This window comes from Lampetra fluviatilis, chromosome 3, assembly GCF_964198595.1.
Source record: "Lampetra fluviatilis chromosome 3, kcLamFluv1.1, whole genome shotgun sequence".
Lineage (NCBI taxonomy): Eukaryota > Metazoa > Chordata > Hyperoartia > Petromyzontiformes > Petromyzontidae > Lampetra > Lampetra fluviatilis.
The window spans coordinates 15,568,337-15,574,746 of NC_136277.1; the positions used below are offsets into that span (position 1 = coordinate 15,568,337).

General features: G+C 52.6%; 1 long non-coding RNA gene across 1 annotated transcript in view; it reads right to left on the minus strand.

The window, feature by feature from the left end:
• Positions 1–3,306, minus strand: part of LOC144953292 (uncharacterized) — a 7,294-nt gene extending 3,988 nt beyond the window's left edge. Inside the window, exons 1-2 of the long non-coding RNA XR_013640790.1 lie at positions 3,231–3,306; positions 164–261 (exon numbers count right to left, since the gene is read on the minus strand). This is a non-coding gene — a long non-coding RNA (uncharacterized LOC144953292). The remainder of the gene's footprint in view (positions 1–163; positions 262–3,230) is intronic.
• Positions 3,307–6,410: the final 3,104 nt, after the last annotated feature.

Consider the following 6,410-nt stretch of genomic DNA (forward strand, 5'->3'; position numbering starts at 1 on the left):
CGACGATGATGACGACGACGATGATGACGACGACGATGATGACGACGACGACGATGACGACGACGATGACGATGATTACGATGACGATGATGATGACGACGACGATGACGACGATGATTACGATGACGATGATGATGACGATGACGACGATGTACAACTGTACCTTGAATTCCAGCACGCGCCTTCGAAGGACCAATCTCAGAACGGTGCCGGGCGTCCTGAGGCCCGAGGCATTGAAGCAGAGCTGCCCCCTGGGACTCCCTGCACGGTGACAGGGGGATAGACAGAGCCCCCCCACCGCCACCCCCTGTTTTAAGAGTTGCGAGTCTGCGAGCACCTATTATCATTCATCATTATCATCATTATCATCATTCTTCATAATCATTATCATCATTCTTCATAATCATTATCATCATTCTTCATAATAATCATCATCATCATTCATCATCATCATTATTATTATCATCATTATCATCATCATTAACATCATTCTTCATAATCATCATCACCATCATCATCATTATCATCTTCATCATCATCATTCATCATCATCCAATCGTCATTATCATCATCATTATCATCATTCATCATCATCATTCTTCATCATCATTCAATCATCATTATCATCATTCATCATCATCATTATCATCATCTTAATCATCATTCAATCATCATCATTATCATCATTCATCATCATCATTCATCATCATCATTCATCATCATCATTCAATCATTATCATCATTCTTCATCATCATTCTTCATCATCATTTATCATCATCATCATCGTCGGTCATTTAAAAAAAACCCAGCAGCAGCCTCGTTCGACTCCAGTCGTTGCGCACCGCGCGCGCTCGCGCCCACGACTCAACCACAGAGACACCTCCGCTCATCGTCGTCATCATCGTCATTATCGCGCGGCGCTTTCAGATGCTGCTGCTGCTGCTTCTGCGGCCGTCTGGAACGCTCTCTTCCTTCCGGTACGAGGAAGCCACTGGGAGCTGTGATGCACTTTGAAATCATCGTCGTCTAGATTGGCAAACTCATTTCTCTAGAACCGCTTGTTGTTGTTGTGTTTAGATTGTTTTACTTTCCCCGTACCGCCGATTAGCACGGTGCGAAAGAAGTTCAACATGCATACATAGAGACCCGTAGACTCACACAGAGACCCATAGACTCATCACACAGAGATCCATAGACTCATCACACAGAGATCCATAGACTCATCACACAGAGATCCATAGACTCATCACACAGAGACCCGTAGACTCATCACACAGAGATCCATAGACTCATCACACAGAGACCCGTAGACTCATCACACAGAGACCCGTAGACTCATCACACAGAGACCCGTAGACTCATCACACAGAGATCCATAGACTCATCACACAGAGATCCATAGACTCATCACACAGAGATCCATAGACTCATCACACAGAGATCCATAGACTCATCACACAGAGATCCATAGACTCATCACACAGAGATCCATAGACTCATCACACAGAGATCCATAGACTCATCACACAGAGATCCATAGACTCATCACACAGAGATCCATAGACTCATCACACAGAGACCCGTAGACTCATCACACAGAGACCCATAGACTCATCACACAGAGACCCGTAGACTCATCACACAGAGACCCATAGACTCATCACACAGAGATCCATAGACTCATCACACAGAGACCCGTAGACTCATCACACAGAGACCCGTAGACTCATCACACAGAGACCCGTAGACTCATCACACAGAGATCCATAGACTCATCACACAGAGATCCATAGACTCATCACACAGAGACCCGTAGACTCATCACACAGAGACCCGTAGACTCATCACACAGAGACCCGTAGACTCATCACACAGAGACCCGTAGACTCATCACACAGAGACCCGTAGACTCATCACACAGAGATCCATAGACTCATCACACAGAGATCCATAGACTCATCACACAGAGATCCATAGACTCATCACACAGAGATCCATAGACTCATCACACAGAGATCCATAGACTCATCACACAGAGATCCATAGACTCATCACACAGAGATCCATAGACTCATCACACAGAGATCCATAGACTCATCACACAGAGATCCATAGACTCATCACACAGAGATCCATAGACTCATCACACAGAGATCCATAGACTCATCACACAGAGACCCGTAGACTCATCACACAGAGACCCGTAGACTCATCACACAGAGACCCATAGACTCATCACACAGAGACCCGTAGACTCATCACACAGAGATCCATAGACGCATCACACAGAGACCCATAGACTCATCACACAGAGATCCATAGACTCATCACACAGAGACCCGTAGACTCATCACACAGAGACCCGTAGACTCATCACACAGAGACCCATAGACTCATCACACAGAGACCCGTAGACTCACCACACAGAGACCCGTAGACGCATCACACAGAGACCCATAGACTCATCACACAGAGACCCATAAACTCACACAGAGACCCGTAGACTCATCACACAGAGACCCATAGACTCATCACACAGAGACCCGTAGACTCATCACACAGAGACCCGTAGACTCATCACACAGAGACCCGTAGACTCATCACACAGAGATCCATAGACTCATCACACAGAGACCAGTAGACTCATCACACAGAGACCCGTAGACTCATCACACAGAGACCCGTAGACTCATCACACAAAGACCCGTAGACTCATCACACAGAGACCCGTAGACTCATCACACAGAGACCCGTAGACTCATCACACAGAGACCCGTAGACTCACAAAGAAACCCATGGAATCGCACAAAGACCCACGGCCACAAACACCCAGTGACGATTATCTCCTCCCCTAGGTCGACTACCTGGTGCGGTGTGGTGTAGTGAACATCGCCACTAGAGAGACAAAGGCGGTCCGGGCGTGGTGCTGACCACCCAACCCCCTCGTGTGCCACAGTAGCGGCCTTCATAGGTGCTCGCGAACAGCACTTGCCCCGACGGTCTGTTAGAGGCTACACGGGGGATCTTTGTCTTTGTCTCCTTCATAGGTGCTGCTGCTGCTACTCGCTAACAGCACTTGCCCCGACGGCCTGTTAGAGGCTACACGGGGGATCTTTGTCTTTGTCTCCTTCATAGGTGCTGCTGCTGCTACTCGCTAACAGCACTTGCCCCGACAGTCTGTTAGAGGCTACACGGGGGACCTTTGTCTGTGTGTAAGAGTCGGGGTTACCGGGCTGGACTTGCAGGCTGCGCAGGGTCACCGCGTCCCCCCACGTCCTGCGGCCCCCCCCTCCCCCCGCCCCTCCACCCCCCCCTCCCCCCGCCCCCCCCCCTCCACCCCCCCCTCCACCCCCCCCTCCACCCCCCCCTCCACCCGCCCCTCCACCCGCCCCTCCCCCCGCCCCTCCCCCTCCACCCCCCCCTCCACCCGCCCCTCCCCCCGCCCCTCCCCCTCCACCCCCCCTTCCACCCGCCCCTCCACCCACCCCTCCCCCCGCCCCTCCCCCTCCACCCGCCCCTCCCCCTCCACCCCCCCCTCCACCCGCCCCTCCACCCGCCCCTCCCCCCGCCCCTCCCCCTCCACCCCCCCCTCCACCCGCCCCTCCACCCGCCCCTCCCCCCGCCCCTCCCCCTCCCTCCCCCCTTCCACCCGCCCCTCCACCCACCCCTCCCCCCGCCCCTCCCCCTCCCCCCGCCCCTCCCCCTCCACCCCCCCTTCCACCCGCCCCTCCACCTGCCATCACCGACAGGAGACGTAGGTATGGGTGCAGGGTCGCGGGGGGCCCCCCTCGAGCCCCCCCTTGCTGCACCCTCTCCACCTGCATCATCTCCACGATGCTGCCTGAGGCAGGGCCGAGCCCGGAACGTCGAGACGCCGGCGGCAGTGGAGGAGCCATCGCCCTGCTGCTGCTGATGCTGCTGCTGCTGATGGTGCTGATGCTGGTGGTGCTACTGCTGCTGCTGATGCTGCTGCTGCTGATGCTGCTGCTGCTGATGGTGGTGCCGACGACGATGACGATGATGGGAAATAGGAGGAGGTGATATGGAGGGTTGGCGGTTGAAATCATCGCTGTGTGTCTGTGTGTGTGTCTCTGTGTGTCTGTGTGTGTCTGTGTGTGTGTTGTCTCTCTGTGTGTTTGTGTGTGTGTCTCTCTCTATGTGTGTCTCTCTGTGTGGTGTCTCTGTGTGTGTCTCTCTCTGTGTGTCTGTGTGTGTCTCTGTGTGTGTGTGTCTCTGTGTGTGTGTCTCTCTGTGTGTGTCTCTGTGTGTGTGTCTCTCTGTGTCTCTCTGTGTCTCTGTGTGTGTGTCTCTCTGTGTGTCTTTCTGTGTGTCTGTGTGTGTCTTTCTGTGTGTGTCTGTGTGTGTGTCTCTCTGTGTTTGTCCGTGTGTGTCTGTCTCTCTGTGTCTCTCTGTATGTGTGTCTGTCTGTGTGTGTCTGTCTCTCTGTGTCTCTCTGTGCCTCTCTGTGTTTCTGTGTGTGTCTGTCCGTGTGTGTCTGTTTGTGTGTGTGTGTCTGTTTGTGTGTGTGTCTCTGTGTGTGTGTCTGTCTCTCTGTGTGTGTCTGTCTCTCTGTGTTTGTCCGTGTGTGTCTGTGTGTGTCTGTCTCTCTATCTCTCTCCGTGTGGTTATGCGTGTGTTGTGTGTGTCTGTGTGTGTGTGTCTCTCTCTGTGTGTTTATCTGTCCGTGTGTGTCTGTCTCTCTAGTGTGTGCGTCTCCGTGTGGTTGTGTGTGTCTGTCAGTATTTGTCTGCGTGTGTCAGTGACGGTCTGTGTGTTTGTGTCTCTCAATGTTTGCCTGCGTGTGTGTGTCTCTATGTCAGTCTATATGTGTGCGTGCCTGTCAATACTTGTGTGTGCGTGTAAATGTTTGTGTCTCTGTGTGTGTGTGTGCGTCTGTGAGTCTGGCTCGGTCTATGTGCGTGTGCGAGTCTGGCTCTCTCTGTATACGTCTGGATATGTCTCTGTGCGTGTGTGAGTCTGTGGGAGTATCTGTGCGTGTGTGAGTCTGTGGGAGTATCTGTGCGTGTGTGAGTCTGTGGGAGTATCTGTGCGTGTGTGAGTCTGTGGGAGTATCTGTGCGTGTGTGAGTCTGTGGGAGTATCTGTGCGTGTGCGAGTCTGGCTCTCTCTGTATGAGTCTGGATATGTCTCTGTGCGTGTGTGAGTCTGTGGGAGTATCTGTGCGTGTGTGAGTCTGTGGGAGTATTTGTGCGTGTGTGAGTCTGGCTCTCTCTGTATGAGTCTGGCTCTGTCTCTGTGCGTGTGTGAGTCTGTGGGAGTATCTGTGCGTGTGTGAGTCTGTGGGAGTATCTGTGCGTGTGCGAGTCTGGCTCTCTCTGTATGAGTCTGGATATGTCTCTGTGCGTGTGTGAGTCTGTGGGAGTATCTGTGCGTGTGTGAGTCTGTGGGAGTATCTGTGCGTGTGTGAGTCTGGCTCTCTCTGTATAAGTCTGGATATGTCTCTGTGCGTGTGTGAGTCTGTGGGAGTATCTGTGCGTGTGTGAGTCTGTGGGAGTATCTGTGCGTGTGTGAGTCTGGCTCTCTCTGTATACGTCTGGATATGTCTCTGTGCGTGTGTGAGTCTGTGGGAGTATCTGTGCGTGTGTGAGTCTGTGGGAGTATCTGTGCGTGTGCGAGTCTGGCTCTCTCTGTATACGTCTGGATATGTCTCTGTGCGTGTGTGAGTCTGTGGGAGTATCTGTGCGTGTGTGAGTCTGTGGGAGTATCTGTGCGTGTGTGAGTCTGGCTCTCTCTGTATGAGTCTGGATATGTCTCTGTGCGTGTGTGAGTCTGTGGGAGTATCTGTGCGTGTGTGAGTCTGTGGGAGTATCTGTGCGTGTGTGAGTCTGTGGGAGTATCTGTGCGTGTGTGAGTCTGTGGGAGTATCTGTGCGTGTGTGAGTCTGTGGGAGTATCTGTGCGTGTGTGAGTCTGGCTCTCTCTGTATAAGTCTGGATATGTCTCTGTGCGTGTGTGAGTCTGTGGGAGTATCTGTGCGTGTGTGAGTCTGTGGGAGTATCTGTGCGTGTGTGAGTCTGGCTCTCTCTGTATGAGTCTGGATATGTCTCTGTGCGTGTGTGAGTCTGTGGGAGTATCTGTGCGTGTGTGAGTCTGTGGGAGTATCTGTGCGTGTGTGAGTCTGTGGGAGTATCTGTGCGTGTGCGAGTCTGGCTCTCTCTGTATAAGTCTGGATATGTCTCTGTGCGTGTGTGAGTCTGTGGGAGTATCTGTGCGTGTGTGAGTCTGTGGGAGTATCTGTGCGTGTGTGAGTCTGTGGGAGTATCTGTGCGTGTGTGAGTCTGTGGGAGTATCTGTGCGTGTGTGAGTCTGTGGGAGTATCTGTGCGTGTGTGAGTCTGTGGGAGTATCTGTGCGTGTGTGAGTCTGGCTCTCTCTGTATGAGTCTGGATAT